Source organism: Nelusetta ayraudi, unplaced genomic scaffold, assembly GCF_046127955.1.
Source record: "Nelusetta ayraudi isolate G7.1 ecotype Tasmania unplaced genomic scaffold, CSIRO-AGI_Nayr_v1 ptg000007l, whole genome shotgun sequence".
In the NCBI taxonomy this organism is placed as follows: Eukaryota; Metazoa; Chordata; class Actinopteri; order Tetraodontiformes; family Monacanthidae; genus Nelusetta; species Nelusetta ayraudi.
The window spans coordinates 3,868,535-3,881,222 of NW_027466057.1; positions in this window are offsets into that span (position 1 = coordinate 3,868,535).

Consider the following 12,688-nt stretch of genomic DNA (forward strand, 5'->3'; position numbering starts at 1 on the left):
TCCAGCCGTCGACTCGGTATTACGTCACGCAGCTTGGCGCACCAATACCTCGTACCGTCTTGGTAAAATTCACAACAACAAACTCCACACACGCACAGAAACACGCACACTCCAAAAGAGTGAAATACAAAATACTTTTCATCATGTCTAGAATGGGTTTAACGGAAGTATAACAGCACATTTTCCTTATAACTGGCAACATTTTCACAGTTCTAAGGTGTGTGTGATTGAAAAGTCCCTTTCAATGTCGTATTTACAAGGCACTGACAGTGACGACATTATTCACAATAGTAGCCTTACACAGGCAACTGTTGGAGTGAATATAAGCTCGCTCTCCATCTCACATCTCCAGGCTCCTGGAGCTTCACTGCATTCCAGCTGGCTGCAACCTTTGCCCTTTCTATCTCAACAACGCTTCAATTCCCAGACGGAGGGAATAAATACGCACAGGTAAGGAACAGCACGTGGGACATCGGGCCTTTTTCAAATAGTTCTTTATTTTGCTTTTTAACTTTGGAAACCCCAACACGCATAATATGGCTGCCCATAAGTTCAGAATTATGTTTTTTTTTTCATGCTGGTTTGGCAAAATGATTTAGATTTGTTATGGAAAGGATTTACAGCGGCCTGCTTTACAGTAGCACAGACATCAATAACAAACTGGGGTTTATGTGTCCACACTGCGCATTTTCTTCGCTGGCGGGCCTTTGTGCAGAGGTGTGCAATGTTGTAAATATCCCAGTATGTGCTTTCCATCAAAATCAATGTGAAAACTAATGAGGAGGAACAAGCCAGGAAAAGTTAGGAGTTGAAAACAGGAGCAGGGCACAGGGAAGGCTGCAGAATATTTCAATGAAAAGTTGCAGCACAACCTTCAGTGCATTCACAGACAGAATATAACATCAGAAAAGCCTTCTCAGTCTGTGAGTGTCTGCTATTTGATGACTTCTTTATCTCAGCCTTCCTTCAGGAATGCCTCGTCGTCTCCGTGGAGCAGTTGTTAATTCAAAACACACATTTGATGAATAGTCGTGATCTGCTGAAGTTCTCTTTCCCCTGCTTTGATATATGATCTTTTCTTTTAATGCATTTTTTAAAAAATTCGGTATTTTTGTCTGATACACAATAACAAGCCAGGAAGATATTAGAATACTTTCCAATTCTAAATTTTTTGATTTAGTGCAGCGCTCTAAAGAAGATAAGCAACAAAGTATGTCATCCCTCTACCCAGTTGCATCTGCGTCAATTTAAAGCTGCACCGCCCTCTGCTGGTCACAATGACTTTTAGAATGTAGCGTTGACGTTTATAATAATAACCCCTGTTTTTCCACTTTCTATGCTGTAACTTCGTTTACGCTGCAGGTGCATTGAAAAAAAAGGTTGTTCTCAGTCCTCTGGCTGGTTTTCCAGCTCATCCCAAATCCAGAACCCTACACCTAAACAAGCAAGCTAAGAAAAAAAGTCTAATTTAAAACAAAGCTTCTCGATAATTTACCCAAATTAATGCAAACCCCAAGTTGCAATTTCTAATTTCACATTACTGAAAAATAGAGTCAACAGAAGCCGAAATTGAAACGTCGACCTCATGCGTCTAATCGCTACACTAGAGGGAACCAGAGTGACACACAAGAATTCTACACGCAGTACAACAAGCAGTCTTGTGTTTTTGTTGTACCGTTTAATTAAACGAGAGTGAAAACAAAAAGCCTTTCAGAGACAAATTCTTGACCAAACATCTCAGGGGTATTTTATTTATGACTTATCAGTTTATTGCCTTTAGCCACTCCAAGACGGCGCACGTGCAGCATGCTAACAAAGGCTCAGGCTTGATGCGGAATCAGGCCCCTGTCAAAACAAGGTCACTAAGCACTGAACGAGTGTAGAGCCCTGCAGCTATCTCGCACGCACGCGCAAACACACGCAGAGTGTATGTTCGAGAGAGCAGGTGTGCATGCATGCATTTTTTTCTTCTTCTTCTTGACTATATTAGAGTTGTAGGTTAATTGGGGGTAGTTGTCAGTCACAGGAGGGGAACATGTCAAGCAAGCTGACACCCTGGAAGCCTCCTGACACGGCCTGTCTGTCAGCTCGCTTCACGCCCCACTGGCGACGCTGACGTCCTCCATTGTGAATCAATTAGGTGACATGGAGGGGAGACGGCCATGTGTCGTTTACAGGGCACTGGGCCGCCATGAGCATGTGTTTAATCTCCCACGATTACGCGTGTTTTTGCTCTCACATTCTGGAACGCCGGCCCGACCGGGTGACTCCCGACGACAAGACGCATCTTTAAACTCTTCGGAGTGTTTGCCGAAAAAACGGCATAAAATCTGCTCCTCGTGATGTCACAAAGGGCACTGATACCCCTGCCAGGTTAGCGACACTCTCAGCCGCGCACATAATAGCTGCAAAGTAAAGCATCAGTTCTAGCGGGAAGCAAAATGTGGCTTTTAACAGAGGGCTGGATATGCTGGAGGTCCATATGTATGCATATGAGGTTTATTTTTCCAAGAATTATTCATGTGAGGCTGCTGCACTTATGCCCAAGATGACAAAGACATATGCGCAATTTAGTGCGGTATGGTAATTTAAAGCAGCGTAGTGTGTGTACTTTACAGATGAGGCGCTCATAGGTAAGAATCAAGACGTCAAGGATTAAAACAAAGGTGCTCGTGATAAATTAGCTCCAAAAGTTGCAATTTTCTTTGCACCGCCCCTTCGCGACACATGATCAATATTTTCAGGCGGTGTGGACGGCGTGCGCGGCCCAGGACGCCGGCAGCCCCGCTGATGCCTGACTGCCCATGTCTGCGGGCAGGCGTCACAGCAGCGGGACGCCTCAGAAGGAGGCAGGAGCTGACAGCTTCGATGAACAGACGCGCTCCTGATGACAGTGTGTCTCCAGGGTTGGAGACGAAGCAGGCGACGCACCGCTTTGACCCCCCACCCCCACCGCCCCCATGTGTGTTTCCGTGAACAAATGTAAGGTCATGCAAAATACATGTTGATGTGTATTTTTCTTCTACACTGATTCGCAGAGTCCTGGTTGTCTGCCATTTTGCATAAGATAGAAAAATACGGGGCGGGCGACAAAACCATGCAATGGACTGCTGTTTTTTTTCTCCATCATTTTCTTTGAAGGGGTTGAGAACTCGGTGTGTGAGAAAGACTGACTTATTTTGTCAAGATGAAATTGGATTTTTTTTCCCCAGCTCATATCCTTGTGGCCACCGGGTCCCTTTTTCTGCCACATAGTGAAGTGTTTATACTCTCAGAGCTGCCTATAAATGTCATTTGAATCAGAGCATTAGACTCACACAAACACTAAATTTGATGTATAGTTGTAATTTTACACTGAAACTTTTTTCAATGCCAAAAAAGTCTCAGTTTGAGTGTTGAAGCTATACTTTTGTCAAAGTATTGAGATTTTCCCCAGAATTCACTGATAAGAGTTTTTTTTTTTTTTTTTATGTTTCAGACCTAAAACAGGAGCCACCTTTTTATTTTGCTGGTATACGTCTGTGACATGTTCCAGCATGTGTCAGTGACGTATTTTGGAAAACTTCCAGTGCAATATGTGTGAGTGGAGGGGTACATTCATAATATTAAAATATGCAATGAGAGAGTAGACCAGACACACGATCACGCGAGCCGGCCGCGCAGGTGCACCCCGCTTCAAGTCTGGCGTGAACGACACCATCGTTCCGCAGCTACTCGCGGAACCATTCTACAGCCAAAAGTGGCCAACAACAAAGAACACCGGCCACCGCCGGACTCCTGAATTCTTCTTTTCGTCCCTGTCAAATATTTGTCCATCCTGTGTACCTGAGCAGCGTTTTTCTTTGCTACAACCTACTGAACACTTTTTTACGGAAGCGTATTGCATTCACTCCGCAAATAAAAAAAATCTCTGTTTTTAAGTGTAATTATTTCTGTTTTTCCTCCCTATTTTCCCGAGTTTGGAGAGCATCGGAAACAATCGCACCCATTCTTTCATTTAGAGCTACATATAATGGAAGCAAACAAGCAAAACCAGCTTGTTCAGTTCAATCAAATTCTATTTTGACATGGGTCTAAGACACTGGGAAATAGTCCTGTCTTTAAGTGACATAGATGGCATTACAATCAGTTTATCAACTTTACGTAGGCATCTGAGGACTTTGCGGTTGTTTCGAAGGAAAGCCCATTCAGATATTCTCCACATCGCAATGTTTCTCCGGGATCAATTGGATAAATATGGCATCATGGCTCCATGGATACAAAATGATGCATTTGAAGTGCATTCAGACTGGCTACGTGGTGACATGTGTCACCACCGTAGAGCACATCCATGCCGTAGAGTCACCTGTCTACTGTTTTCTCGCGGGATTTCAAAATAAAAAATAAAAAAAACAGGGCGTAACAGAATTTGCACGAAAAACTGGGCTCATGCTGCAGTAACATTGACGAGCTACTAACTTTATTGCCATAAGGCTGGTTGACAATAGTCACTGCAAAGGGTCTATTGACATCCACATTCAAATTCTTTTTGTCTTACCATTCATCATACAACAGCTTCTGCTACTTTTGACTTTATTCAGCTCACCAGGTTTTTCTCCCGTGTTACACATCCAGCGCATTTCTCATTTTCCTGTCGAAGCTAAACTCTGCCACTTCCTGTTGTTTCAGACGGACAAACGGCGGCCGTGACAAGTCGGCGGTGAGCCTAATCCCTAAACATGAGGTTCCAGCCGACTGAAGGAAACTGACAACGTGTCAGTCGTGCTCGGCTGTGACCTGTCAGCAGCATCGCTGCTCAACAAAATGCACCCGCTGTGGGCGGAGGAGGGGGAGGAGGAGGAGGAGGAGGAGGAGGAGGAGGAAGAGGAAGAGGAAGCCTCCCCTAGCCTCCCCTCTTCCCAGGGAGACCCGGCTGTGTCCCCCTCGGCGCCGGAGAGACTTCGCCCCGCGGGCCTGTGAAGTTGTGAGTGAACGAGAGGGCGAGCGTGTAACGCGACAATCCTGCTCCTGCCATTAACGCCGCGCCAGTGCACACACAGCGTGCGCCTGTGTTCTCCATGCCGGAATACATTAACACCTCGGCTTATCAAGCCATCCTGCCGCTCGAGGGAGGAGGGGAGGGCGACGGAACGGAAAATACTCCCTGCCACGTTTTCATGACTTCAGGAAGGAACACTGCTCGCTCTTTGTCCCTAAATGTGTTTGTTTTATTTGTCTTTTTTTTTGGGGGGGGGGGGCTTTTTGAAACACCCTCTCGTCTGGAAGAAAAAAGAACAAAAAGAAGACAAAGCAAAAGCTCCGGGGCTCAGACCGCCGGCAGACAGACGTCTCTGCTTGCGACCGATATTAGACGATTTGTTTGCGGTGGGTCGAGGAGGGGGAGAGCGGGAGAGTCTGTGCAGGCGGGGAGCAGCTTTATTACAGCGCAGGTGACGGGGAGAGAGAGAGGGAGAGGGATGGAGGAAGGAAGGGATAGGAGGGGGCGGGGTGAATGGGAGAAGAGACGAGCTGGAGCGACTCAGATGTGTGTTTTCCCCCCTGTCAGCCCGACACTGTGAGAGGGGGGGGGCGCCGTCCATCTCCACCACATCAGCCTGTTGGGCCTTTTGTGTGTGGAACAGTTGGAGTTCAGGCAGCAGAGCTGCTGGGCCACAGAAGGGTCACAATTAGCAGGGTGTGTGTGTGTGCGTGCGTGAGAGCGAGAAAAGCAGCTCTGAGGTTCAGATTTGGGAATGTTACAGAAACCATTCACAGGTTTTCCCTTTGTGTTTTCCTTCCTAGCGCAACATCAGGTGGTTCTAACCACTGAATTAAGACCCACTAGGCCCTCCAATCATGATGGAGCCTCCCCTCCGAAGGGATTCTGACTTTTCCCGTAGGCTAAAAGCGGAGACTCGTTGAAAAAGACGTTCGCCTGATTGATTTTTTTTTTTTTTTCCCCCTCATTGACTCGCGCGCCTTCCGATCGAGAGGTTAATGTTGCCTTTCGCTCGCGTCGAACTTTAATTCACAACCTTCAGAAATGTATTCGATGAGCTCCTGAGGGAGGGGCGGTCGGGATTAATTTCAGCTTTCTGCTTCACAGCAGGGGATGAGATGCCGCCTCTCACCCCCCCCCACCCCCCTCTACCCCCCCCCCCCCACTTTCCTTCGGAGGTTCCCCCTTAGCTCTGGTAATTGCCACGGGCAGAAGAGCGTCGAGATGAAACACGAGGCAGGCTGCGGCGGAGATAGCGGCAGTGAGAGTGACTGAGCGGAGGTTTGCTGGCACGGCGAGCGGATCCAGAACGGATCTGTGGCTCCTCGCGTGACGCCGGGTGTCAGATTAATCCAGCCCACGTCGCCGCCACCGCCGCCGCCGCTCCTCATATACATCCTTCAGTTTGGCGGTGTGAAAACCTTCACTTGCAAGCCTGATCGCAGCACTGGAACCGAGAGAAGAAAATGACCGTGATTGTAAACTCCCGAGGTTCACCTCTTCGTTTTTTGACAACCTGTCCGTCATATTTATTGGTATTTATCCTCCGAGCTGCTGATCAATCAAACGCTCATTGGCACAGCAGGCAGAGGGAAACGAAGAAGGTGCGCTCGGAATACTAAAACTGGCAAATGCAAAAAAAAAAAAAAATAAATAAATAAATAAATAAATCGTACCGTGCAAATAAATTGCAAAGGGAGTGGGAGATTCTTCCGAGCGCCGACTCTCATGCTACTTCTTGAATAACATCATTTCCATACGAGTCACCTTTGAAAACATAATGCATTCTTCTAGGTTTGCGTGCGCCGGTGCACTCTTGTGTCTCCCCATCTCCTCACATTCTGGAGCTGCCATCACGTCGGGCGGGGGTGTGGCGGGGGGGGGGTCTAGTAGCTCGAGTGTTAATTGGAAGCTCTCCCGCGGGAACTCGTGGGCGTTTTCCTTGTCCTCTCTGTTTTTCCGCTAATGTGATTGCCACGGCTCTCTCTCACATTCGTAGATCCTCCTAAATAATGAACGCATTCCTGTTAATATTCTTTCCGGTTGCCGGTGACCTGTTATTGCCTGAGTAATACTTAACACACTCGCGGGCTGAGACCCCGCTGGTAGCGGTGGGTTTGTTGCGCCACAGCAGATGTGACGGCGTGTCGCGTCTTGTCTTGCTGCAGTCTTCGGCGTGTGCTTCGGCTTTTAAAATGACAACCGCTCTTATGTCAAAGTTTGAACGTTACAATTTTCTGAAGAATTAATACGCTGCACTCATCCCATGTAATGCATACGTCGGAGAATGTTGCTCGAGAAGCTGAGCTCGGCGCGTTGACGTAAATGAAGACGGGCGAGCTGTTGCAGCTTCCTCCTGGGCTGAAAAATAAGAAAGTAGGATAAAAAGTGGCATGCCATCGAAAGACAATTTCATACGGAGCCACTTTAATCAAACAGCCGCTGATTCACAGAAGCAGCGAGGCAGAAGTGTTGCGATTCCTCACACGGTCAGTCGCTAGGAGGGCTCAGCTGTCAATCAAGCTGTTCCATCCTGTTACAACAGCATCATGTAACCAAAGAAAAGCAGGCTAATAGAGAACACACACAGTCCTCGGTTTGCTGCTAAGATTTAATAACCTGCACGGCAGATAGAACATTTCCAAAGTCCTTTCTGAATTAACCCACGCATCCATCCAGTAAAGAGCCTGTGGACAGCATTCTTAGAGGGGAGGCAATTCTCGAGAGGTGATTGTGTGAACACATCTGCATATCAAATTCACACAGACCAATCCAAATAGTTGCTACACGACATTAGCTTAGCTTCACTTAGCTTAGCTTGTTCAACAAAACTCTTCCCTGGACTTGGAGTGTTTGGAGTTTGTCTTTTAAGTCACCAGTCCTCCACTCCCCATTCCAAGATGTAATTTCCACCTTTTCACGCCGCTAAGCGAGTGTCCTAACCCCTTGACTGTGAAATCTGTCCACTGATGTACAACTCAAAGCGTCCACGCGCAGATGACCTAGAAGGGAGCTGCTGGCAGTCGGAATGGCATTCGTGCAAGTAGTACATCCAGGTCCTTATGTGAAGCGTGATCAAAGGCAAAAAAAATAAATATTTGACCTCACTGCAGTGGGGAACATCCAATTGAATCTGTAGCTTAGCCACCTATACATGTATTACAGAGCATATGGTTTCAGGCTATACATATATACATATATATATATGTATACATGTGTATGTATATGTGTGTGCGTGTATATATATATATATATATATGTATATATATATATATATATATATATATATATACATATATATATATACATATATATATACATATATATATATATACATAGATCTATATACATATACACACACATATATATATGTGTATATATATATATATATATATATATTTATATATATACACACACACACACACACACACACACACACATATATGCAGTGTGTGTGTGTGTGCGTGTGGACACATAAAACTACATGATAAATAGTAATATAAAGCTAAAGGCCACATACCTCGCTATATAAGACAAATCTGTTATGCTTGTTCCTGATATTATCATCATGCTGGTTCAAGATTGATATTCCAGACGAAACTCGCCGGAGACGGGAAGCGACTATCCCTCCAATCACATCTCATTGTGTTTCATTGACCTCGATGTCATCAATCAAGGCCCCCCTGCGTCGCTTGGCGCCGCCATTTGGATTTGGGTGAGCATATCTGGGAAATATTTTAATCAAAGATTTGATTCAGTATCTCCCGCATTATCTGCTCCTACCTGGCCGCCCATCGGCCCCGGAAGTCACATTTCTGGAGCCGGGGAGTGAGAGCCCTTGCACGTGTGGAATAGTTACAAGGCCGATAAAAACGCGCACCCATGAAATTGCTTTTTGCCTAATTAGATTTCGTAAAAGATACTGTCATGAGGGCCTAATCTCATAAGAATTTTCCATTTGTTATGGCGGCGTGCTTGATGGTGAGCGAAGACACCCCAGTGTGTCAGAGACGTTTTAACTTGGAATTAGTTTCCCTCTAGAATTGCCCTGCATTAGAGCCGCATCAATCACTGGCGTTTATCAACTACACCGCTCCTGTTGAATTCACTTCAAATTCCCTGTGTCGTAATAGCATGTGCAGGGCCGTACATGTGTACACAGACACGGCTCTGTGGCTGGCCAAAGATATATTTTCCAAAATAGCTGTTTAATTGCAACTTGATTGCTGTGTAATTTAAGCAAAGACTCGCCCGGTAGCCGTTTGTTCACGGCCAGTGCATCACCCCCGTTAAGTAATCATCAAGCAGGAAGTGCGGACGGAATTACCAACCTGCAGGATGCAATTGGGCGTCTGATTAAAATGGGAAGCGTCAAGGCGTTCGGATAAAGAAGCCTACTGAGAACAATTGTTTCCTGCCTGTGTGGAATCACAGATCGTCCGTCAAAAGGCACAGCATGACCTCATCCTCCAGGTGAAGAGCCTTAACCTTGTAACGAGAGAAATCTAATGTATGTGGTTCTGATGCCAACCATGTATGGTTGACATAGTTTTCCACCTATTGGGAAAGCAACGTTTTAGAATTCCTTATTTCGGTCAGAAACATCTGCTGTTGCTGTGTGCATCGTTTTGTTTTGAAGCCGACGTCCACGTCTAATACTTGATTTGAAACCCTAAAATATCATATCAACTGTGATTGATATTAAAATGAGCTGAGTGTACCCAATGAGTCCCAAACACAGTCTCAAAACCTTCTTTGTGGGTTCAGCTTGAAACTATTTGATTTTCGAGGACATTCACACTCCCTGAAGAAGAGTCCTTTTAAATTATTTCACATCACTGCTTATGAACTGCAAAACTGCAGTCTTCTGCAGGGTCCAGTTTGGCGAACGCCCGTACATTTGCTACAGTGTTTAATTATTTACTCTTTTGCTTCGGGGGGAAAAATTGCCTCCAAAATGTGAGACAAGACACAAGAACAAAACAGCCAATTTTGTGTTTCTGCTTTTTTTTCCGCTTTAATTCACTGTTTTTAAGCCCTGAGGCACTTTATCCCGGACCACTCTATGCTTATCTTTCCAACATCATGCAGGCTGGTTTCTTTTTTTGGAACCGAACGATAGGTAGCCTCATTGTTTGGAGGTCATGCTGTTGGCATCCCCCGTAAGGCTCGTATTCTGCAAAGGCAACAACCTCAGCGGGAATGAATGGAATTCAATCTCTGCGCAAATGGAGTGTTGATGCTGTCGAGACAGGGATCCAAAGACGCACATGCATACAAATGGAAAAGTGAAAGGAGTTCAGTGTGGAGGATTTCAGGAGATACACTCTGTTCTGCATAAGCCGAATAAAAAAGAACACTGCGTAATGACACTTCTATTTAAGGATAAGGTTGAAACAAATAATGCTGGCAATGTTTATAAAAACTTATTATGACATTTATATTGCCTTCTCTATTGATAATATCAAAAATCTGTCTGCCTCAATAATGTGCCTAATATTAGGCCGTTTGTCTCGAGCTCCCACAGCTCATACATCAAAGATATAACGTAGGCACCATCTCTGACGCTGCACACCCCCCACCCCCCTCCTCTCAGACACACACACACACACACACACACACACACACACACACACACACCATCTCACTTCCACGTTGATACTCACACACGCCGAGCAAAGGAAGCTGCAAAAATCAAACCCTCACTCCCAGAGAGGAGAAGACTTGAGGGTTCGCTGAATAGAAAACAGTTGGCAAGTTGATTTCGGTTCGGGAACAGGTGCTGTGGCGTGACACGTCGTTAATCAATCAAAAACCTAACAAGGAGCCCGTGACCGCGGCGGTCCCGGCCTTTGCCCTCATCCATGAACATGCATGTGAGGGAGACTGATGGGGATTGAACCTGCGTGAACCCCAAACTGGGTGAAACCACTGACGCGTAACCGAGTGGCTGCTTGCATCGCTTGGCTTTGAAAGAGAGGTGGAGATAAACACAAAGAACTGCTCCACTATAGAAATAAAAAATAAAATGAAATATAGGCGTTGTTGAGATGTATTGTTGCATGTTCTTCTTTTTTTTTATGAAAAGCAAAAATGTCAGAAACCTGAATCAGTATGCGTAAATAATATATTACACATAATATTAAATAAATAAAAGATTCTGCTGATATATTGTAAAAGTAATTCACAGCTCCAAATCCACATATGAATGTATATTTTTTTTGTGCTGTGCTTTTTTGTTAAAATCCATCTCATTGCACCCCAACCCGTAGCAACCCCTGCATGTCACTGCTCAAAACGAACATGCCAGTTCACAAATCCAATGAATTCGCTTCACGTCCTTTTGATAGCGGCTCCAAAGAACCCATTTGGAGCCCCTTCAAAGTTGGCTTCAGTTCAAGGCTGTCCATTGGTGAGTGGAGTCACACTCTACCCTTTGGCGAGCCAAGATGTGCCACGTTGTTGTACTCAGTTCTTGCCAAAGCGAGTGAAAAGTGGAATGAAGCCTTCGGTGGCTTTTTATTTTGCTCTCATTGTAATGAGGAAATGTTGCCTAATTGTGGTGAGTCTTCTGCGAATGCGGCCTTTTGCGGCTTTGCCGCAACGTTCTGTTTTCAGTCACAGATGAACCCTGGCGTTAGCTCCGCCTCCTTCATGCTGATTCGTCTGATCATATTCTGACCAGCTGAAAGCGACCCGGACTGCAGATTTAAGATTTTTTTTAAAAATATCAGCAATCCATCAGGTTTCCAATGTCAACTCATGGCTTCTAGCTCATGATGTCACATATTTTATTGCCTTTTCTGAAGCTATTTGCCCACAGCAAAACAAGACATTTAGCCAGAGGAGACACGTGCATTTAATTCAGAGATAAAACTCCCTGTGTCGCAGCGGGTTGCTGTGACCTTGTGCTGTAGCGTGAACATTTCATAGGTTCTTGTCGAGAGCGAATCAAAGCACCAGAGGCTCCTACAACAAGAAACGATGGTTTGCCGTCTGCGGGAAGAAGGAAAGGGAAAATAACTGAGAAAACAATTTTATCAGCAAAGCTGTGAAGAATGACAGCAACTGAACCACATTAAGATAATGCAGGGGTCGGTACGCATGATGACAAAAGAAAAAGCCTGGCTGAAAGTGATGCTGACAGAGTAATAACGCAACCCTGGCTCGACACATATAGCTGCGGCCTGTTTGAAAAAGAAGAAGAAGGAAAAAAATAGCAACTCTTATCATAGCAGCTCCAGAGTTCTTCGTGTGTACGGTTTCCGAGTCTCTGCGGAGCCGCCGCGTGAACACACAGCCTGAGCCTCGGCGGTGCAAGCCAGGTGACCTTGTGCGGTTGCGAAGCAGAGTATCCATGGTGATGCACCTGAATGGAGACACTGTGCAAGCTTTTACAATCTCCTCTGCTTTGGAGTTGGTTGGAGGGTTGGGGGGGGCAGGAAAAAAAGAGTGATAATATAGGTTTTTCTACAGACCTTCACTTGTGGGAACGCACTGGGTAAACAGCTGCGTATGGAAGGAAGACTATGCCGGCGGTATGGGGAAGGAAATGACTTTGACTTGACTGAAACTTACGCTCCGGGGTTGGGCAGAAATAGAAGAGGGGAACAGTTGTCGAAATACAAAGTTAAAAAAAAAAAAAAAAAGGACTGCCGAGGCTCCTTCAAAGTAACTTCTTTGACTCGGTCGTGATGTACGTTGGTTATG